This window comes from Grampus griseus (genome assembly GCF_964374135.1).
Source record: "Grampus griseus genome assembly, chromosome: 1".
In the NCBI taxonomy this organism is placed as follows: Eukaryota; Metazoa; Chordata; class Mammalia; order Artiodactyla; family Delphinidae; genus Grampus; species Grampus griseus.
This window is the reverse complement of record NC_139017.1, coordinates 150,499,772-150,522,984: the sequence shown is the minus strand read 5'-3', so window position 1 is coordinate 150,522,984 and position 23,213 is coordinate 150,499,772. Positions and strand designations below refer to the sequence as shown.

General features: G+C 39.5%; 1 protein-coding gene across 5 annotated transcripts in view; it reads left to right on the top strand.

The window, feature by feature from the left end:
* The window catches only part of NFYC (nuclear transcription factor Y subunit gamma), a 63,552-nt gene that overhangs the window by 3,105 nt on the left and 37,234 nt on the right, over nucleotides 1–23,213 (top strand). The window contains exon 1 of one of the 5 annotated variants that reach the window (XM_082664529.1): nucleotides 10,073–10,310. The exons of 2 other annotated variants lie outside the window; for them this stretch is intronic. The gene's annotated coding sequence lies outside the window, so the exon portion shown is untranslated. Of the gene's footprint in view, nucleotides 1–10,072; nucleotides 10,311–23,213 lie in introns of those variants that run through there. 2 more of the 5 variants (XM_082664527.1, XM_082664531.1) reach the window with 2 other exon arrangements.

Genomic DNA, 23,213 nt, shown 5'->3' with positions numbered 1-23,213 from the left:
GGTTACAACAAAATATTTGCAATTCCAGTTTTGCATGGAAACTTTTAAATAATTCAGGTTTCAAGGGGAGACCAGTGAATTGGAAGTCTTAACTCCTTTGTGTCTTGATATGATTAGGTGAGGGTCTCCTCCCTCATGTTTGCAATTACATTGCAGTGTGGAAGATAGAGTCAAAAGTATGAGGGAAAACAGGGCTTGCTGTACATTTTGTACATTGATCATCTCAGCTTCATTTGGCTTAGTCATTAAGTTAATCAAATATGAAGACCGTTACGACATCCATAACTTAGTTTCTTTTTTAGCAAATCTGGTCGAGGTTATAAAAACAAGTGTATACATATAAATATCTTTTTTATTCAGCAAGCATTTCTTGGCGGTTGTTCTTCAGCACCAGTGACACTTTCATTCTACATTAGCCCATGTACATTCTGCATTAACCCAGGGCCAATTGCTGGGCCTTGTTATTGATATAATTTGGAACTGACCACCCTAGAAATCTTGAACTCCCAGGAGGTCTGAGTAGATCTGAGTTTATACTAAAACCTTGTGAACATCAGCTTTGTCTTCTAAGCAGAAATCATACTAATGCTTTGTACTTTACAGACTGTGTCTGTCATCTTATTTAATCCTTATAACAAATAATTGTTATTTCATTTGCTTACACATTTTCCATTTGGGCAAAACTGATTCATGGCACTAGAAAAGATTCAAGGTTCCTTATCTCCACTTACAGAGAAAGCAGAGTGAAATGTGGGGCCATGGTAGGTGTCTTTTTGAGGCAGTTTTGAAATTCCCCTCTCTAACTTCTTAGTTCAGAGGTACTGAGCCACTAAAGATATATGAATAAAATTCAGGAATGTCATAGTTACTGCCTTTTATTGAGTGCTTACGTTGAACCAGCAAGGGTATAAATATATATATTATCCTCACACAGTACGAGATAGGTACTATTACCACCCTCATTTTTACATATGAGGAAACTGAGGAGTTGAGTAATTTGCTCAGGGTCACATAGCCAGTCAGTGGCAGAGCCCAGATTCAAACATAAGTCTGTAACTCTTAATTCTTACACAATTTGTGAAGCCCTTACTCTTTTTTTTTGAAGCCCTTACTCTTAAACAGTGTTTTCTCTTTTTTTAAAAAAAATTTTATTTATTTATTTGGCTGCATTGGGTCTTAGTTGCGGCACACAGGATATTCATTGGGGCATACAGGATCTTTCGTTGCGGTTGCGAGGGCTCTCTAGTTGTGGGCTCTAGAGCCTGTGGGCTTAGCTGCCCCGCAGCATGCGGGATCTTAGTTCCCTGACTAGGGATCAAACCTGCATCCCTAGAAGAAGAAGGCGGATTCTTAACCACTGGACCACAGGGAAGTCCCTTAAACAGTGTTCTCTTAACACCATAGAATATGATGAGAAAAAGAAAAACTCTTATATCTTAGCTCGGGAAGTGACCTTTGGTTCTTTCAGGCACACCCTTTGTACTGAGGCCCTGAAGAGTGTGATGACCTTGATAAGGTCATTTCTATGTAAGGGCACAGCCAAGTGTATGCCAGATTACTGGATTCCCAGGCTAGTGCTCATTCCACTGGACAGCATTTCCTCTCCTGTTGGAAGCGTTGACTTGATTCAGAGATGACTCTAAGGCACCTTTTGTATTTTGACAAGTTTGCCTCATTCACTGGAGGGAGAATAGCAGAGGACATTATTAAGGTCACAAATGACCTCCTTGAGGTTCATTCCAGCCTCAGGCATACAACCTAAGAAGAACATTCCTTAGCCAGCAAGTTGTTCTTTTCCATTCTATTCCTTGTGCTCACAGCAAACTGATTGTGAGTTATCTGATGTCTTACAGTCTCTCTTTTCATTTTGTTTATTCAGTTTTGCATGCATGCACTGTGACTAGTTAGGAGGGCTACAAGGTCATTTTAGTATTTTCCCACAGAGACTCAAAGCACCTAACATAATATTAGTAGATTAATTGTAGGAGGAAATGGATTTGAAATACTTTGGCCAAAAAGTGCCTTTGGGAGGGGCTAGTGTAGTTGCTGACCTTGGAGTCCGACCTGGGAAAGAATTCTGTCTCTGTAAGGTGTTTACCCTCCGTGGGGGGGCGGGGGGGGGTCAGATTCTTAACCTGTCTAAGCCTTAGTTTCTTCCTTTGTAAAGTAATGGTTAATAATACCTATCTTATAGAGTACTTACTGAAAAATGAATACAGTAGCATATGGTAGGTGCCTGTCACTGAATGGACCTTAATAAGTGAGAGAACACATCACTTTCTTTTGAGAATAGCATAAAATCTGCCTGACAGCCAAGTAGAGCTTCCTTGATGAGGAGGCTTTGTTATTATCTGCTCTGTTATGTACAGTAAGATTTCTACATGGCGGGGGTGGGTGGGGAGCCACTTGACATGAAAGAAATAGTCTAATTTAGTTGTACTGTTGTGGTTTAGGAGCTGATTTCTAGTGGACCGCTGTGAGGTCAGTATTACTTATGAATCCGCAAAGTCGTAGGATCATTTGTTTCAGGGTTAGGTTGTTTCCTGATCCCCTCTGTTAATCCCCAGGTGCTGAACGGTAGTGATTCTGATGAGAAGAAAAAGTCTTCATATTTGCAATGATTATTCATTGAGCAATGATAATTGAAATCAGAACAACCGGTTTTATCATTTTGTCCGAGAAGGGACTTACAGTATAGTCATTTGAAATTTTTTCTAGTTGTAGAAATAGTAAGTTGAAGTAGGACTGTAAGTTTGATTTGTAGTCACCTGGATAACATTTTCTTTGAAGTAAGCAGAAAGACAACATTGTGGAATGGTTCAGGAAAAAAATCTCCCTGCCTGCAGAAATTTTTGCCAGGTTGCAAAATTTGCTGCATCCTTCCCACACCTCTCCATGTTTTAGCAGTGATGTACCTGATAGCAGTGAGGTAACCTCTTTACTCATTTTCAGCATGGGAGTTATATTTTCCATTTTGTTTTAAGTTCTTACTTGTCTGCAGGTAGCGTTTAAATCCGTTATACTTTCTTTTATACAGTGAGAGCTTTCTGATGGATAAACTTAAGGTGCAGTTTTTAGAGAGAGGGACTAGTCTAACCTTTGCATTTGAATGTTTCCAGTAGAATAGGTTTAAATTAAAGGTTCAAATCTTCATGTTCAAGGTATATAAGGTGTCCTATTTAAATGAACACCCTCATTTAAAATCAACAGTGTATTGTTATAAATCAGATTCAAGAATTATTCTTAAACGCATTCATGAATATGAGCTAAAATAGTGATCTTGAGCAGTGCTTCAGTAAATGCTTCAGTGACTCATAGGAAATGATATTGGAGCATAGAATATTTTATATCTTATCATTGGCTTAAATTTGTTAGAGTTACTGAAGGTTTTCAAAATCCCCTAATTACTGTTAACTCTGTCCTCAGGAGCTGCAAGTTTTCCATTATCTATATGAAGTGAGATTCTTTGCCCAGTGTTAAGAAAACATATCCCCTCACCAGTGGCATGATCTGTCCATTTAAAAGAGAAAAAAGAAAGTACATGCAATCTGTACAGTTGAACATTTTTGTCATTTTTAACTGTCAAAAACTATTATTGTACCCTGAAGGTAAGTAGCTTAGAATTTGCTTATTATCAAATGACAAAGTTGGGGCCTTTTTAAGAAGCAAAACATACTCGGTTGGCAGTTACTTGAGAGGCAGAGGATTGCTATTTATGGTGATATTTAATGTCATTTTCATTAAAAAGGGAAATGCCATAATGTGTGTAAAACTCCAACCATTTTTGAAGAATAAACTGACCATTCTGACCAGAATAGACTTGCCTGTGGTCTTCCTTTCATTCCCCTAAAATTTATAAGTGGCTTAGAGCAGCATTTCCCAAGCTGTTCCATTGAACATTAGTTCTTATACAATGCTAATAAGTGTCCTCTGGGGATGAAAAAAGGATCCTTGACAAAGTAATGGGCAATGTGAAATGCATTTCTTTTCTGCAGAGTTAGTATTGAGAACGTTTGTGCTCATATACCTTAACAACTCTTCAAGAGAAAGGATACATTATGCAGTGTTTCTCGAACTTATTTGGCCATGGAACCCTGTTTGTGAGAACACCTAATAAGCATTTCATGTTATGACTGGTGTGGAGTGGAGCCCAGTTGAGTAATTCTGGTGTAGAGAGTTTATGAATAAAAAAATGAATCCTTTTGTATAGGATTCATAGTTTGGCCATTAGTGGGAAGGGACTTTCCTGGGAACATATAAGATATGTTTCCAAACTAACATAGACTCTTAGGGATGAATGTGATTTCAAAGGCCATCTAGTCCCGTTGCCAATAACAGTAATAATAGTAGCAGCCTCCATATTTTGGAGCATTTGCTCTTCATCAACCACTGTGTTGTCCTTCTACATGCATTATTAACTACTGGTCTCTCTAGAGTAGTTTACCATCCATTGGTCTTCATTTATGCTTTGGAGAATATAATTTATTTTTAAAAAACAAATAATTCAGAATTTATAATCCACTTATGGTCTCATATATTAGTTTACTTTATTCGTTTATTTATTGAGCAGCCATTTACTGAGCACCAGCACCATGTTCCTTATTCTAACGATGTTATCATTGCTCAGAATGTTTCTGGGACTTCTTTGGGGATTATCTTCAGAACATCTGTCAGATACTTTAAGATATGTGTCGACATACCTTTTTTTAAACCTTGAAGGTGATTTTGATTTGCTAAATAGCTAATAGTTGTTCAGAACCAAGTCAGGTGAAGGATACGGGTCAGAAGTTAACAATCCGGCAGCCCTCAGTTTTCTTTGATCTGCTTATACGTTTTTAAAAAAATTGAAACAAAATTGAAAATGGAAAGATTTAACATTAAACAATCTGGTTTCCTTTTTCTTTCTTTTTTTTTTTTTTTTAAAACCAGACAAAACGATACTATTTATGAAGCCGTTGCAAGGGTTCTGGAAGACATAATAAGGGTAGTGGCACAAGGAATGGGCATAATGGATGTTCTCTGTGATGCTATTTACAATATTTTAAAATTGAAGACATTGAAATTATTCAATAATATGGAACTGATTAAAAAATTATATCCATTCAGTGGAATATCATTCAATTATTATAAATGATACAGGTCTGTATTTGATAGGGAAAATTATTCACATTATTTAAGTAAGACAAGATTACAAAACAGTTTGTATAGTATTTTTGTATGGTATTATCTAATATTGGGGGGACTAACTCAACCTCACATCTCATTTACATGAGAAAAACTTCTAAAAGTATAACCCAAAATACTAATGCTGCTTGGTTCTGGCCGCTTGGATTAAAGGTGTTCTTAAAAAAAATACCCCAATCCCACTAACTTATAACAACATAAGTGCAAACCAAACTGCTATATACATCCATCTCATCAGCTTAGTATATAATAAGGCACACAACAAATTTAGTAGTCAAATGAATATGGCTTCGTTTCCCCATCTCAACATATGAGAAGTTCATTTTTCTCTAGAGATTCTCTTCTATGATATTTCCTGGGACCCACAGGTTTGCTTACTAGTCCAAAAGGGTCAGTTAAGGACACCATCAATAAAATGTTCAGGCCGCTGAAGAGCCCAGTTTCTTTGCTGCTCTTTTTGCTTCTGCTGGAATACAGTGTAACCTTCAAGACCAGGTAATCTGGGGTACTGAGCAAGACCCTGTCCTTGGCAGGAATTGCCATGGTGGTTGAGGCCAACTTCTGCCATAACTCTGGTTCTTCAGTCATTCTTCAGGATGCTATATCAGGGGTTATGCTAGCATCAACTTTTTGTGTCCAGGATCTGGCTTTTGCTTCTTTTATTGAATCTGAAGCTCTTACCGCAGTGGACCAGCATTCTTCCATAGCCCTCATCAGTTGGAGCTCAGTACTAGCTGCCCCCTACCACCCCCACCATTGGCTGCACCACATGGCTTGTGGGATCCTTGACCAGGGATCGAACCCAGGGCCCTGGCAGTTAAAGTGCTGAGTCCTAACTACTGGACCGCCAGGGAATTCCCCAATAGCTGCCCCTTTAGATGAGACATGCACTCTCCAGTTTTCATCAGTCCCCACTACTCCCTATTATTTCATTGACACTATGGCTAAGGTCAGGTGTGATTTATATCTCTGTACTGAGCACTGAGGATATATGTAGATATAAATAAGACACAGTTGCTGCCTTCAAGAAGCCTTCCTCTGGTAATAGAGACATGGTAAAACGTAATTATATGATAGGTGCTATAGTCAAGTGTATATTTAAATATTAATTGAATACCTACCACATGCTAGGTATTAATGCTGAGTGCTTTAACCCACTAAAGGCTCAACACTTCTGTGAGTTGGTGTTATTTTTTCATTTTACATGAAGAAAATGAAATGTTACTTGTTTCATTTTACACATGAAGTGAGCTCAGAGACGGTTAAGTAACTTAGCCTAGGTCATACAGCTAGTAAGTAGGTAATTGTGATTCAAAATCAGTTTTCTGACTAAGCGCATCAATTCCCACCCTGCCTTCTTTGGGAGCATTAAAGCTTGACCCATGTAACCACATGCACTCGTTTTGTGTCAGGGTGTTTATGAGGGCAAGATGATGCAATTGTCTGGTGTAGGGCTGTTGAGATGCAGGACCGGGGAAGAATATGAGTTAGAACCGCAGAGATCCAATGAGGCTCTTAGTCCACCGTAATGACAAGCTAGAGAAAGCTATCCTAAGTGAGAGTGCCAGGTGGAAATTCTAGGATAATTTGAGTTATCTTCCCACTAGTGGCTTGAATTCTACTAAGGTGACTGTTGATGAGAAATAGGGGTTGAAGTGTTTTTCTTGCAAACTACCAAGAACTAATAAAAAGTATGCCAAAGACCTTCACAAAGTATCAAGAGACATGTTTGGTTTAATCTGGTACATCAAAAGCAGAGTCAGGGCTTCCCTGGTGGCGCAGTGGTTGAGAGTCCGCCTGCCGATGCAGGGGACAGGGGTTCGTGCCCCGGTCCGGGAAGATCCCACATGCCGCGGAGCGGCTTGGCCCGTGCGCCATGGCCGCTGAGCCTGAGCGTCCGGAGCCTGTGCTCCACAACGGGAGAGGCCACAACAGCGAGAGGCCCGCGTACTGCAAAAAAAAAAAAAAAAAAAAAAAAAAAAAAAAAAAAGCAGAGTCAAAGGGTAGGCTTTTGGAACAATAATCAGACTTCAGCCAGGATTGGTGGTGAAAGGCACGGATTTCTGGCATAAAAACTGGGGAAGAGTTTTAGTAGCAGCTGGGAAGTCCTCCTGTACTGCCCTTTATGGCTCAGGGGTTTCTTTCTGCAGGGTTGCAGGGTATGCTGGAGATAGAAGAGAGACATTGTGTTGTGGTAGCTTTGGGGCCCTAAGGAGCTAGGCCTTTCTGAATCTTAACCGCTGCGTAAAACAAGGAATTTGGATTGGATGACCTTTAGTACTTTACTTTTCTTTTCAATGCTTATTCAGACACAGTACAGTATACTTTATATATGCTGGCTCATTTAATCCTTACAGTGGCTCTGTGATATAGCTGGTGATATCCATATATTAAGATGAGGAAACTGAGGCTCAGGGTTAGCCCAGGGTCATAGAGTTAATAAGTAGAGGAATCAGAATTTGAAACTAGCTCTGCCTGATTTCCAAGTGTTTATTGTTTCGCCGTAGTGACACTAATTAATGATCAGTGATGTGAACATGTTTTCCATATTCCTGTGCCTCCCACCCTTCAAAGGAGCTTCTTTGCTTCCTTGCAGCTGATTTGACCCCCAGTGTTATGAGGTTAAGAGAGGCTCTAGTGTGAATAAGGCACACAACTGGCCTGTTGGCTTTCTGCCTTCTCTTTCGAGTCTGGTAGCTGTTCAGAAGCTGTGATCTAAACTTTTCAGAAAAGAGCTACAATACCTGTAGCTCTTTGTAGCTTCAGGAATCATCCAACAGTGCACCCTGTTAGCATAACTAAGCTCTTGTTTAGATGCCATAGTGAAATTGCCATGCAGTTCCTTAATATTTTAATGTATAGTGTTTTTAATAATTTAGTTGTTTCAAGTCCTTATAAATTATACAAGTGATTTGCTACTAGTTAAATGTTTCTAGTAGTTTAGTAATAAAATTTGTATCAACTTATAGAGTGCTGTTTGTCAGATACTTAGCTAGATCTCTAACCAACATATCAAATTAAACATTAGTCAAATTTGTAATTTTTAAATTAGTGAAGTTGGGTGTAATGATTTATGCTACCTATACATACAGTCAGCTTCTATCTGTGAATGCTGAACTCAGATACAGAGGGCCAACAGTATTACACCATTTAATATAAGGGACTTGATCATCCTTAGATTTTGGTAAGCGCAGGGGTCCTGGAACCAGTTCCCCATAGATACCAATGAAGGACTGTATGTGACACCTAAGAATTTCCTTGGATGTGCCCTGAGGTGCTCCATGTCTTGATAAGCAGTGTAGTGCCATGGGAAGAGTACCACCCTAAATGGGACCTGAGTTTGACTCCTAGATGAATGGCTAGGGGCCAGTTGCTTAACTTCTCTGCACCTCACTCTTTCTCGAAGAGAAGTTAATACGGCAAAGTGATTGGACAGTCTGCCTTGCCTCTATTTCAGTGACCTGCTGGATCTCTGCATATGCCTATAATGACCTCTCATGTAAGATCAACCAAAGTTTTTCTAGAAAAGATCTCATCTGCCTGGCAAAACAGTTGTGTTGTTTAGTCCTGGGATACTTTGCTTTGATGAGAGGAAGCAGATATATAAGGAGATTGTTAAAGGCCTCAGGTAATAGTGAGATGTTTCTATTTGAATATTAAAAGAATATATATTAACTGATTTTCACCATATTAGGAGGCTTCTCTTAAAACCTAAACAGTTGGGCCCACAATCCATAAACAAGTCTTTGACTGCCACTGGTTAAACTTCAGCACCCCAGAATGTCTTCAGTAACCACGATACTTATAATCTCTCTTGAGATCACCCCTGCTGCTTGTTCTTGAAAATGTGGTAGAAAAGTTTATCTTCTATGATATCAAAACTCTGTTATATTAAAAGCTAATCAGCAACATTTTATAACCACCCTAAATAAATTAATCTATCAAACTATATTGTGTTTTAAACAATATATTCACTGACGTTCACTCATCTTTGCCAATTTTTTCCCCCCTTTATCATTATATTTCCCTCTTGGGTTCCTGGTAGACTTTTTGAAAATGCCACTGTCCCTGTCACTAACTTCATACATTATCCCAGAATTTTCCTATTTAGATTAGTTTGTATTTCAAAATAAAGTGATTTGTCGTGGTACTAATGTGTGCTTTTAAAATTACCATGGACATAATGATAGATGCCTTTTCAGAAATCTTGCAAACCATTGTATGACCATTGATATCACTCTTTGTTACTTTAAAGAATCTGTATTTTCTTTGGTGACATTGGATTGAGCCCACCCAGTTTTCTTTTTCTTCTTCTGTTAATGCTTAACAGAAAACTGAAGATAGTTAAGTCACAACTTTCCGACCTTGTGCACATCGCTTCTCTGGTTTACTGCCATAGGATACTGTAGCAGTATCTTACAGACATCTTTGATGGCCAATCAGCAGCAGTTAAATTACCTTAAATTTTTTAAATGGAACTCTGACAGCCAATAAGAAATCCTTTGGGTGGGAACTGTAACAACCCTTTCGCATGATTTTAAGAACAATTCTAAATTTTCAGTATCTTCTGTTTTGGAAGCACATGTGGCCCTAGTGCATCTGCTGTGTGCATTTGCCAGGCATTTTGAAGCCTTAAGTTCCTCGTAGTTTGAAGTCTGGATCTGACCCCTGTTCTGCTTCTCAAGGTAACTTTAAAACAGGAAGTGTACAAAGGAGGTAACTGATGACGTGATCAGCCAATCATGGTTTTGTGTTCTTAGCTGATAAAGCAGCTCAGCCAATGGGACCACTCTGGAGGCAAGGTTTGGTGTCAAATAGCATGCTAGATTGAATGCCTTTGACTGTTAAAGTGGAAGGAGGCTGCAGGGCTTCATTGGAGCCTCGGAGTTTTTCACTGAGGCAGGGGTCAGCTGAAAGACAAAGAAAAATGGCGAATAGTTTGCTGGGGGGTGGGGGGACAGCTGTTCGGGTTTTCACTGGACTGGACATTCCAGACTCAGGTTTCTGCATCTCCTGCTGCCTTTTGTTTCCTCCGTCCTTTTTTGGGGGGGAGGGATAGGAGTGACTTAAATTCTCCCTGTCCGAGGAGATATAAATAACTACATGTAAAATTAATGCAGTTCCCGGTAAGTTTAATTCTTTGTTTTGTGTTAAAATGGTAGAAACTGTTTAGCTTCAGAGAGTGTAGACAAGTTGCACTGTTTCAGAAAATGGCCACTTTACATTCCATGCATACCTTTTGGTGCACCTAGAATACCTTGCTCTGTTTAGATTTTGCATGCCCTTCAACTAGGATTTCTTTTCCTAGTTGAGTATTGAGTAGAGCAGGTACATGAAGAAAGGCTAATCATTTTTCAGGGGCACACAGAAGCAAAGCACTTTCTCTTTGCATTCGGTAAACTTATCTGTTTTCCAAATAATTTTCCTTTGTTCAAGTGCACTGAAGCTATCCTACAGAATAAGCTGAGTTGTTGTAAGACTTTTTCTGTTTCCATGCACTTTGTTGACATTTGTGTTTTCAGAGGTGGAAGCAACACCATTGCTGTTCTAAATTCGTGTGAAAATATGATTTGCACTGATGCAGGTTCTAATGGTAAAGGCCCACATGCCAGTATGAAATTCTCCCATAGCTTTTTTGATTTACCTGTCTGCTTCTAGATTCTAATAAGTACCGATTAATTAAAAATCTTTGTTTTAAAATGCACATTTTAGCTTATAATGCTGGTTAGAAACATCTCCACTATATTGGCAGTGACAAGAGCAGATCTTTTTCTGCCAGTTTCACACATTTTGTCAGGTGTTGATTTGGTTCCTTTAAATGATGTGAGCAAAACGCTTTTCATTTTCTGTATGAAATCTTTAAAATCCTAATTTACCTGCAGTTTGTGAATAGGAAAGTTAAGAGTACAGGCACCCTGTCTTTTGCCCTTGGTATTTTTTTTTCCCTCTCTAGGGATATGAAACTAATGTAGGTTGCTGGCTAATTGGTAACCAGCCTATTCTTGTGAATAGTGAAATCTTCCATGCCGTGTACTAAGATCTATAATACACTTGATTTGAAAAAGCAGTTCTTTGTTTTCTTTTTATTTGCAAATATGGAATGAAGGTCATTGGAACATTTCTGCAGCAGACTCAGTATGGAGCAGTGAACTGGCAGCACTCAGCCTTTGGGTGGGGAAGAGGAGCAGGCCCTATTAGAGGAGAAGTTTGAAGGGTGTTGGTTTGCCTTCCCCTTGAGTAAAGGATTTACCTGAGAGGATCGATAGGGGTTTAGATTTTGGGCTCTTGGAATTGGAGTGGTGTAGCAGTCAAAGTTGCTAGATGCAGGCCTCTGTCGTTGTTCGCAAAAGTGACCTTGAAAAACTGCCGAGGAGTTGAAAGATTGAAGGACAAAGTTTGTTTATGCAGATTTGGACTGAAAAGCTCTATTTAAGATGAAAAGAAGCTGTACTTCTGATGTTCAAGTCCAGTGGTTAGTAGGAATATGTTATAGATTCAAATTAGGAGTTTTCAAGCAATAAGACAATGGGGCTGTATTCATTCTCTCCCACTCTTCTTCATTCCCTCCCCCCAGCAAAAAAAATTTAAATCCTTTTTGGTATGATAGTTGAGTGAACTGCCTAACAGATTCAGAATTCCTTGCATGCTACCTTGTCTTCTATGTAATTTAGAGGGTTCTTAGTGAATAATGGTATTTCAGGAGTTCAAGGTAGTTATGTTTGTGAAACTTCTTTTGGGAAATTGGAATGCTTATGGTAAGAAAACAGTCATTCTGGAAAAAAAAAAAGGCAACGGTCATTCTGGGAAGTTAAGTCCTAAGAGAAAGGCATGTGTGTTAAAGATTACGTTTTAACAGTTAATTATTTTAAATTTATTGTTTACAAGTCATTGATCTATATGTTACCAGTTACTCCAGTTTTTAATAATGGGATTTAAAAAACAGTTGTAGATACTGAATGAGCCTATTGGCCCTGGGAGAAGGCCTGGAGCGGGGGAGGCAGAAGGTAAATGGCTCACAGAATGAGGCCTAGATAGAACTCTTTAAATTAAGAACTTTGTGGATTTAGCTTCTTGGAAAGATATGTAGCTACTGCCTCTAGCCCGGGTTCTTAACCTTCTTAGGGTCATGGACTCTGAGAATCTGCCCTACTGCCTGGGGAAGTGCACCTAGGCATGCCTATGCAGAGCCCTTGGTGACTAAGATATTTTCCAGTATATGTTGAATGGTGTTAATATGATCTCCTCATTTAACACTTTAGCCAAATAAATGTTTCCCAGAGAAATGAAGAAAACTCTACTTCCATAAGGAGCAAAGACCTACAGCTAACTATAACTTAGGCTGGAGGGTGGGTGCGTGTGTTGGCGGGGGAGACTTAGATGGGGTCTGAGATTTGGGCATTTGTTTACTCTGATTACATTATTTGAGGCAGCATTGTGCAGTAGCAAAAGCAGACCTGTGTTCAGCTATCACCAGCTTTGTGAGCTTGGGCAAGTCAGCCATTTAGTGTCAGCTTCCTCACATGTAAAAATGGAACCTAAAAATAGCACCTTTCTATTTAGTGGTGAGTCTCAAATGAGATCATGTATGTCAAAGTGCTTTGCAAGTTGTGAAGTGCTGCATTGACGTTAGCTGTTACTAGTCTAAACTAGGGGTTAAATGCTTATGGAGTTAGCTGTGACATCAAAGAGAAAATGCCATTCTTTTAATATGTTTACGAAATAGTTTGTTTAAACCTGGTACATCTCTTTTTAATCTGGTTTCACATACTTTCACCTGCATATACCTGTTTATGCTGACAGGACCCTGTGTAATGCAGACATTGAGACCATCAAACATTCCTTTACCAAGATTCCTATGGAAGAATTTTAACCCTTCTGTCAAAAATTAAGGGCCTCTTAGAACAAGATGAAATGAGAACACTGATATTTTTAAAACCCTTGTTAGATTTAGGAACCTCCCAGAATAAAAACTAGGAACCTGTTCTGATTGGATACTAAGATTTGCAATATAAGGCAGGTAGGTTGTGATATTTTCAGATGTTTACCAAGCAGGGGTTAACATTTTTAGTTTGTGTACCAAATATTTATAAAGTAAATGGGAGCCACTTTTTGTTTGCTTTGTGGTCATATGATCTCTTTTCTGTCAGTTTTCAAACTTGGGAGGTAGTTTTAGCTTGCAAAGTAGTAGTAAGCTAATAAATGTTGGGATGAAGACTTAAAAAAAAAAAACTTGGTCTCATCAAAATATAAATGCGGGAATGCATTTCTCACAGTTGATACCTATTGTGAGATACATTTCCAGGGTAAATGGCGGGAACCCATGGAGGTTTCTTTCTCACCCATTTTACATGCCTGGTGTCATCTATTTTTAGGGTTCCCCCACCCCCACTGGGGGTGGTGGTAGTGGATATTTTGTGATCTATTAGATTTCCTGTCCTATTAAGTAATTTCCTCTCAGGCATGGTCAGTCAGCATTGATGTCTGCCTCCTTTCTGTGCATTGAAAGAATCATAAGATGGAATAAGGTTTGGCAAAATTGGCATTGACCTCTGCAAATAAAATTCTAGTTCAGGGATGTGTATGTTTGAAAACAGCAATCATGGTCACTGGGAACTTTTTGTTCCTAAAACAAGATGGGGGTCTCCTTTTAAAGAAGCTATATACTTTTGTGGAGGTTCCAGTAACCCAAAAAGCATTTTTAAAGCTAGTCATTTATACACGGTCGTCTTAGTGAAAGAAGTTATTTTTGCCTATCCCTATTCCCAATAAAATATGCATACAGAGTTTATATAGTCTTAAGTTAGCCTAATGGAAATTATTTAGGGATCTAGCCTAGTTCCCTTGTTGTAAAGTGGGGAAGTTGAGACCCAGAGAGGTTAGTTGTCTCAGTCTTTCAGCTTTTTAATGACTGGCCTTTTTAGTGGCTGGTCAGAGATTCAACTCCTGCTTAGTTTATTCTATGTTTCTTTTATTCCTCTAGGCCGTGTTTACTTCTTATTTTTCATATTTGTCTTCCTTTTTGGTACATCTGTACAGGTTTGCTCTTTGAACACAGAAGGAACAGAGAGAAAGTGGGCCATGGAAGAGGTTCAGAAGTCTTCATGTGGAGTCTGGTGGTTAGAAAGTCTTCTGTGGCAGCAGACTTAGTGTCCCTTTTGGGATCTGAAGATCTCTTGCCTCAGCCAGTTGCTTATTCAGAAAGCTGAGAATAAGCTAGGAAGCTAATTGTACCCACCTGGCTAAGCTGTCCCAGAGAGCTGGGTCACTTATATGCATTACAAGGAAGTAAACTAAGGTACACAAATACAACACCTGCATGCCAGTTAGTCTTGTTGTTGTTAACACACCTCAAGAACAAGCTAATTCCCAAACAAGTTTGGGCCTGCTTCTTCGAGTGTGTCCTTAAAGCCAACCTGTATTTAATAAACAAAGATCCCAGGATCGTTTTAAGGATTTGACAAGACTGAAATAGAAATCATTGTCTGTATACTCCCAAAATAATATTTTAACTATGCTAACTTTAATCTTTACCACCAGCAAAGTAGTATTATGTATCTGCACGTGTGTGTGTTTGGGTACTTGTAGGTTTGATTTTTGTTCTTATTTTGCATATTCTCTGGTAGAGCATAATCTACTTGAAATTTAAAATTTTTTCTCTTTTTACCATTTTCATATATTTGAACAAAAAGTACAGCTTATTGAAACAACAAGAATTTGAATTATGTAACTTATGTTATATTTAAGTCCTGAGGTATACTGTGACTGAAAATTATAGTAGACACAGCTGGATGGTATCCACCTCATGTCTGCATTTTCCAGAAGCTTAGTTTTCTTTTTACTCTGTTCTTTCTGCTGCCTCTGTTGGGCCTGGCTCTTTAGAACTTAGATTCTATTTGCATTATCACCCTTATCTTCCTGTCACTCCCCTCGGCATCCCAAAGCCAGACTCCACTGTTCAGTAATTGACCAAAAGTTTTTCTCTAAGAGTGTTTACTATAAATTAAATTACAGTACTACACCCTGCAGTGGAAAAGGGCAGTTGAAGGATAAGAAATGAAGGTAAATTCCAGTGTAAAGGCAGAACTAAAGGAAAAAAAAAGCTTGTAAATGTTTAACTTTAAAGTGGCATAACATAACTTGTGACCTTGTGTTCCTTAGTTCAGAGGAAGAAAGGAGACTAAAATAACCACAGCAAACAGCAGTGCTGATTCACTTGGTTATCCTTTTTTTCTTGGAGGTACTGTCATTTTGGTCTGTCTCCATAGTTTCAATTACATAGAAAACTAAAGAGAAGACCCTCTTGACTGGAAATATCCAGACACAATGAATTTTTCCTTTATCTACCTAAGCTATATAGTTCTTGCCATTGAGAAAATACTAAAGTTGGACGCTTTATAGTTCTTTCACTAATTCACCTGCATGCATGTCTCATTTATGTGGAGATTTTAAAAATGTATACAAATAAAATTTTACTACAGGATCTAACAATCTGATAGGGGAGACAGGTGATGTATATCAAGTATATGAAACTGCTATGGAAAGTACAAGCAAAGGACACAGAATTCAGAGGAGGGGAGACCTTTTCTTCTGGCTTAGCAATGAAGGAAGGCAGTTAACTGGGTGTTGGACTCAGGGAGGTAGGCACATGGGCACTTCAGGCATGGGGAACAGAAGGAGGAAGGTCATGATTCAGAAAGTGTAGTGTGGGCTGAAGAGAGCAGTAAATGGTCTAGTCTGCTTAGAACATAAGGAGATGAGTTAGGGACAGGAAGGAGTGGCAAAAGAAAGAAGTCTGAAGAAGTAAGTTGGGGTCAGATATTGGAGGGCCTTGACTGCCAGGCTAAGAAATTTGAACTGTCTCTGCTTGATAATGGGAAACCATTGGAGATTTTGGGTAATAGGTTGATGTGGCATTATCAGAGCTGTGCTTTTATAAGATTTATTAAGCATCATTATGTAGAAATGAGTAGAGGACAGTAGAAACAGTGAACATTATGCATTGAGTTCACATACTAGGTTCACAATCCTTAGGATTATTATGAGGGTGAAAAGAGATAGCAGTGTAAAAGGCTTAGAACCATACTTGGCACACACTCCTAAATGAATAGCATTAGCTATTACCGTCATCTTTATTATTACATGGAAGTGATGAGAACCTGAACAGAGATAGTGGCAATGTGAAGAAAGGTCAGGAGATGGACACTGTTATTACAAAGTTTAGCAGTTGATTAGAATTGAACAGAGTCTAGGATGACTCAGATTTCAAGCCTGAGAAACTGGAGGATAGAAACAGAAAAGTTAGAAGGAGCAGGTTTGGGGAAGGAAGAAGATAGATGCAATTTTAGACAAAAGGAGTTTGAGTTCTGGGTGGCTTTCCAGTTGGAGATGTTTAGCAAGCAGGACTGGAACTTTGGAGAAGTACCAGAATTGGTAACGTATGTTTGGAATTTAAGCTCATAAAGATCGTAGCTGAACCTGGAGAATGGATGGGAGAATCAAGGGAGAGGGTGGGCAGAGGACCAGAAGAATAAAGCTTCTTGTTAATGATGGAAACGCAAAAAAGTTTGGCCCCTGCAGTTGAGACATCTAGAAATGAGCGTGGCAGAGTTCTCTAGGTCAGTGTTCTCTAAGCTCTTTTGACTGTGTACCCCTATTATCTGAGTGTGCAGCTGTCATATATGAGTTAGTATTCTTCACTCTAAAAAGTCACTTGTTCTTTTTTGGAATGTTAATTTAGTTAAAACTAGAGAATATCTATATCTTCCCTTATCTAGGGAAACACAACAAAGTGAAGGTATCGCTACTAGCCCCACATTTTCCTCTGAATACTTAGAGTACCGTGCGTGATACACGATCTTGTCACAAGTTAAACTGAGCGAGGATATCAGTATCAGCCCATAGGTTAAATATTCAGAAAGCTAATACTAACACATTTTCTGTGTGTGCCTTGATCTGAAAAAGATTAGAAATACTGCCCTACGATCTGGCCTTCACTTTTTCTGAAGAAGTACAAGTATTTCCTTGAAATGTTATGCATTAGCTCCTTGAGCTTAGTTATGTATATGTTTATGTCTGTGTGTGTGCATGCATAACCTCAAGCTTTCTTGTTTAAGCTCTAAGTATACACCCACATCTCCATCCAATGCAAAGACTTTTTTTCCTGAGTTGCATCAGGCTTAATCTTGCTGGTGTTAGCTTTGTAAAGTCTTAAATGACAGCATTCTGCATGAAGCCAACCATAAATACACAAGTAGGAATTTGGCAACATTTACTTAGCACGTAATTTATATCCACATGGTCATGACAACACTGAAGAGCAGCACACACAATAAATTACCAGGACTAGGGTAGCCTCATCTGGAGGATTTAGCAGATTTCTAGGCTAGGTATGTTGAAATTCTCCTCAGTCTAAAATAAAGGCAATAAGAAACTTTTCACTAGAGAAATAGTGGTAAATTTCCAGCCATCTTACTTGGTTATTTATATCTTGAACTCCATGATTATTTCTCTACTGGTAATTAATTGGCCAAATGCCCATGAAACTACCCTTGAAGGTAGTTAAGCAATGTGATGTGTTTGTATGAAACATAGTACTTTGCAGTTAATGGAGTGATTTTTAAAGTTTTTGTCAAACAAGCTAGGTGAACACAACCCTCTTTTCAGAACGAAACATAGTGCAAATAGATTATATACTAGTATGAGTACTACCAGAATGTTGGGAAATTGTCTTATGTTAATCCTAAATTCACTAAGGTCAGATAACTAGTTGAAGGATTTCCAAATAGATATGAAGTTAGAATTGTGTTAGGTGTTCTATAGTGTTCTCTTCTTCCTTCCTCCTTTCCTTCTTCGTTGGGAAAGCTGTGTGCGGGCTTTCTCTAGTTGCAGTGAGTGGGGGCTACTCTTCGTTACGGTGCGCGGGCTTCTCATTGCGGTGGCTTCTCGTTGCGGAGCGCGGGCTCTAGGCGTGCAGGCTTCAGTGGTTGTGGTACGTGGTCTCAGTAGTTGTGGCTCGCGGGCTCTAGAGTGTAGGCTCGGTAGTTGTGGCACACAGGCTTAGTTGCTCCATGGCATGTGGGATCTTCCCGGACCAGGACTCGAACCCGTGTCCCCTGCATTGGCAGGCGGATTCTTAACCGCTGCGCCACCAGGGAAGCCTATAGTGTTCTTTAGCTGTGCAAATCTATACTTTGTGGTATATATTGGGCACCTCTTATATTTGAGTTCTTATCTTGAACCACAGAGATTGATGTTTTTAGATGAGTCATGGTGTTCTTAAATAATCAGTTGCTTTGTATTTTTTAGCTGTGATTTATAATCTTAGTTTTATCCCTAGTAAGGTAGTTGGAACAGGGATTTTGATTCTGAGAGTAATGGCTGCATAATTAGAATAACATTGTCACCATGTTCACAGTGTTGCAAAGGCTGTAATTTTGAAACATTGCATAGAATTTAACCAGATGATTCCTCCTATAAGTGTGCAGCTATGAAAACAGCTCCAGTAAGGGGGGCTAGGCTAAGGCTATTGCTCTGAACTATAGTGAAAAGATAGAGTGACTTCTCATCACCAGGCCCCCAGAGAGTGAACTTGATCTACTGGACCTTTTTATCTCTACTCTTGGTTGGTGACCAGATATCCCCAAGTCCCAGTGCTTGTGGGCAACTGCAGCTTTAACAAGCTTGAAAAACTTAAGCTTTCCACTTCGAAATGTGTAAGAATCTGACATCTTGGCATTTTGGAGTACTTTATTTATTTATCTATCTATGGCTGCATTGGGTCTTTGTTGCTGCATTCTGGCTTTCTCTAGTTGTGGTGAGCGGGGGCTGCTCTTCCTTGCGGTGCACGGGCTTCTCACTGTGGTGGCTTCTCTCGTTGCGGAGTATAGGCTCTAGGCACATGGGCTTCAGTAGCTGTGGCACGTGGGCTCAGCAGTTGTGGCTCGCAGGCTCTAGAGCACAGGCTCTGTGGTTGTGGTGCACGGGCTTAGTTGCTCCGCGGCATGTGGGATCTTGCCGGACTAGGGATCAAACCCGTGTCCCCTGCATTGGCAGGCAGATGCTTAACCACTATGCCACCAGGGAAGTCCCTGGAGTACTTTTGTCCAGGAGAATGATCAGGAAAACTAAAGATAAAAGGCTTTATGGATTTATGTTCCAGGCTGAGAAGATCCACAGGTTCTTAAATTCTTAGTCATCTACTGAGTTATCAGTTCTAAAGAGGGAAGAGAACATGCCGTGAAAGAGCACAAAACTGAGAATAAGGGCATATGGGTTGTGGTTCTGGCTCTGGCATATACTTGCCCTGTAACCTAAGGCAAGTCCCTCAGTCTACCTGGATAAAGTATCTTTATCTGTCAGATGGGAATATTTAGCACCTGTGTTGTGTTTGCTGTGAGAAACAAATGAGATAATGTAAAGAAAGCTACTTTCCAAAGTGTAAAGCATGTACAAACGCAAGGGATTAGCATAACCATCTCAGTTGCTTTGCATTCTTTGAAGTGATCTTTACATTCTCTGTTCCTGACAGCTGTATACACGGAGGTGGGAGATTTAGAGTTTGGTTGACTTGGAGGATTTGTTTGTTCTCGTGTCCTTTCTTGCTTGCTTTCTTTTAACTTTCAAATCAATGCTAAAAGACACTAAGCAGAGTGCAGAATTCTGTGTGTCTGTGAATCAGCAGAACCCATACAGCCAAATCAATACAGCCAGGCTCTTATTGGCACTTTTATAACACCCTCCAGGTTTTTAATCGAGAATTCTCCAGTATTTAGATGGATTAACTCACCTGCACAATATTCCATTTTCCAGTGGAGTCTATGATTAGATAATTATGTACACTTCTGCTACATTTTCTAAGGTAGAACAGGTTTCTCCCCATCCCTACTCTCTTTTGACTTTTCCATTGTATTACGACCAAAGGTTATTGCACAGCTGAGCTCAGGTACTTGCGAAGGGATTTCCCCGTATGCACATTTCAAAGAAAAGAACCCAGAGTAAAGTCAAAGATACTTGGGGTCTTGAAGTAGTTCTTGAGGAGCTTGTGTTTGTTTATTCAGTAGATGTGTCCTATTCATAGGTGCTACTGACTGTCTCCGCTAGTGCAAGGCATGTTTCCCTTGAGGATGTGTCAGAAACAAAGATAGTTACATAAGAACTAGGGAGAAAATAGGAGCATGGAAATTTTAGGCTTAAGAAATAATGTGCCTAATAATAATAATATTCAATATACGTGTGAAGAAAGTGAATATGATAATTGTAGAAATAGATTTATTGGGTGCCAGGAATGGTTTCTTGGGGAGAAAAAAGTTTAGTGGTCACTGGGTATATTTATTTCTTATAGTTGTACATACTGTGAGAGCAAGCTTCTTATCAGTGCTAGTCCCAAAAATCTTTAAAAAGTTGGTTTCAGTCCATGAGATAGTCTCAAAAATTACTGCTTTCAGAATATATTCCCTTTACTCCAAGATCTTGGATGGAGATAGAAGCAACCAGAGCTCTCTTCAGAGCTCAGTGTTCTGTTGAATCTTTTTCTTGGTTGGTGGGACCAGATGGGGTAGGATGCTGCCTAGACTTCAGGTCTCCTCTGCCTTCCTTCTGCAAGACAAAACAGCCACATACTTCTAGCTTACAGAAGTCTGAGGTGTACAAGGAGACACGTTCTAAGCATTTTTATATTTTTGGATTTGTCTAGAGGGAGAGCCTGCATGGCTACTGATCATTGACATTCCCAAGGATTTAAGTTAAGAGCATTCCTAGTCATTTCCATCTTGAATTCTTTATTTGGAACTAGTACATTCATTCTAAATTTAATTGTTTAAAGGGCTTTAAAAATTATTTTATGCTTATAAAGAGATGGAAGAAGATTTCTTACTGCATCTGTTTCCATGCATCTGATGCAGGACTCTTAGGACACGTGTTAAAAATAAAGTAAGGGGCTTCCCTGGTGGCGCAGTGGTTGAGAGTCCGCCTGCCGATGCAGGGGACGTGGGTTCGTGCCCCAGTCCGGGAAGATCCCACATGCCGCGGAGCGGCTGGGCCCCGTGAGCCATGGCCGCTGAGCCTGTGTGTCCGGAGCCTGTGCTCTGCAACGGGAGAGGCCACAACAGTGAGAGGCCCGCGTATCGCAAAAAAAAATAATAATAATAAAGTAAGTAGTCTAAATTAGAGAGAGAAAGAAGCAAATTGGGTTACTTGTTACAATACGTGAGGGAGATTTGTGTTTGGGCTTGGTACTGTGTTTGAGACTATTCAGGCCAGGAGTAGATGTCTTGTGTAGCTCTGAGCAGTGGTTTTGATATGCCATCTGGCATTTATATGATGCTTGGTATTTTTCAAGGCCTTCTAATGTGTCTTTCCCATTTATGTGCTGCAGCTGCCCTGTGAGGTGAAAGAGGCCTCAAGAAGTTAAGTGACAAGTTAGTAGCCAGAGAGCAAGAACCTCCAGGTCCGATACATTTTATTTATGTATTTACCCTGTACTTTACTGCCCCCCACTGTTTGCTGCTGAGTATTCAGAGGTGCTACTGACTGTCCTAGAGACAAGCAAGAGGGAGGATAAAATAGAAAAGAGAGTGATGGAGCAAGGAGAGAGACAACAGAGAAATAAGAGAAGGATGTTTATATGATAGGAGATAGCAGTGCCATTAGCATCTTCTGTGATTGCCACAGAGATTTTGTGAGCAAGTGGATAAAAATGATCTTCTGGGTTAAGGATTTGAGTCAGTGATCCAAGCCGAGACTGCTCATCTCCCTGGACAGTTTGAATATACACATACCTTAAAGCAACAAAAAGTGAGAATGAACGATCTGTACTAAATCAAGAACAGAATTTTAGAGCTTTTGTATTTCCAGCTGCACTATTTACTATATTGTGACCTTGAGCAGGTGACGTAAGATACCCAATCCTCGGCTTTCTTATCTGTAAAATTGGAATGATACTGATATCTTTGGCACTGAGCTGAGTGAAGATCAATTGAGGGTAAAACTCTAAAGCTTTTAAGTTGGCATCTTTGAAACATTCTTCAGAATCACACTTTTCACCTCTCCTGGGCATACATTAACACAGGATCCTGCTAGAAGCTGGGCAAAAGATTGTTCTTAGAGTTTCTGAGTCTCAGAGGGGATCCAGTAAGCAAAATGGCTCTTTGTTTTAGATTACGTTTTAGCTCAGACTTACAGGCACTATTCTTTCTGCAGCTCATGTTAGAATTCTCTTTGAGGCTCAGGGTCTGAAAACCCAGTTACGTACTTGTCATTCTTCCTTCAAGAATTTATTTACTTTCATTAGGTTGGAGTGTCAGAGAGATTAACAAATATTTCTGTGGGGTAGAGAGGGCTGGCCTAGTTTACTCCTAATGGAGGTTGAACAGGTGAGGAAGCAATGTAACAGCTGTGTGATCTAGGGCAAGCTTTTCAAACCTCTGGCACTCAGTTTCCCCATCATTATATTATCAGATCCTTTTTTTTTTCTAAAGGGCCAGATATTTTCAGCTTGTGGGTCATACAGTTTCTGTTCTAGCACTTCAACTCTACTGTTGTAGCGTGGAAACAGCCATAGACAATGTACGTGAATGGGGGCTGCAGTCTTCCAGGAAAATTGAATTTACAAAAACAGGCTGCACGCCAGATTTGGCCTGTGGGCTGTAGTTTGTGGACCCTTGCTTTAGAATACTTCACTAAAATATTTGGTCTTTTTTCTCCATCATACAAAATACTGATAGTGTTTTGTTGCTGTCATATATGCCAGTGTATAGACATACATGTCATGTAAGCTGAATATCAGTAAAGGCATGAGGAAGAAACTATGTGAAGTAAGATGTTCACATACCATTTCTATTCCACAGGAACAGGTTTTTAAATGTTCTGGTCACGCCTTCCTGTTAAGTTTCATTGCTTATACCAGTTGCTCTGCCTTCCTTTTTTTCCCAGATACACTATAACTATATTATGATCTAGCCCTTGTTTGAAAGATGGTGTTGTAGTAGACAGCAAGGAGAAACATGTTTTGTTTTTGAAGGAAGAGTATCTCT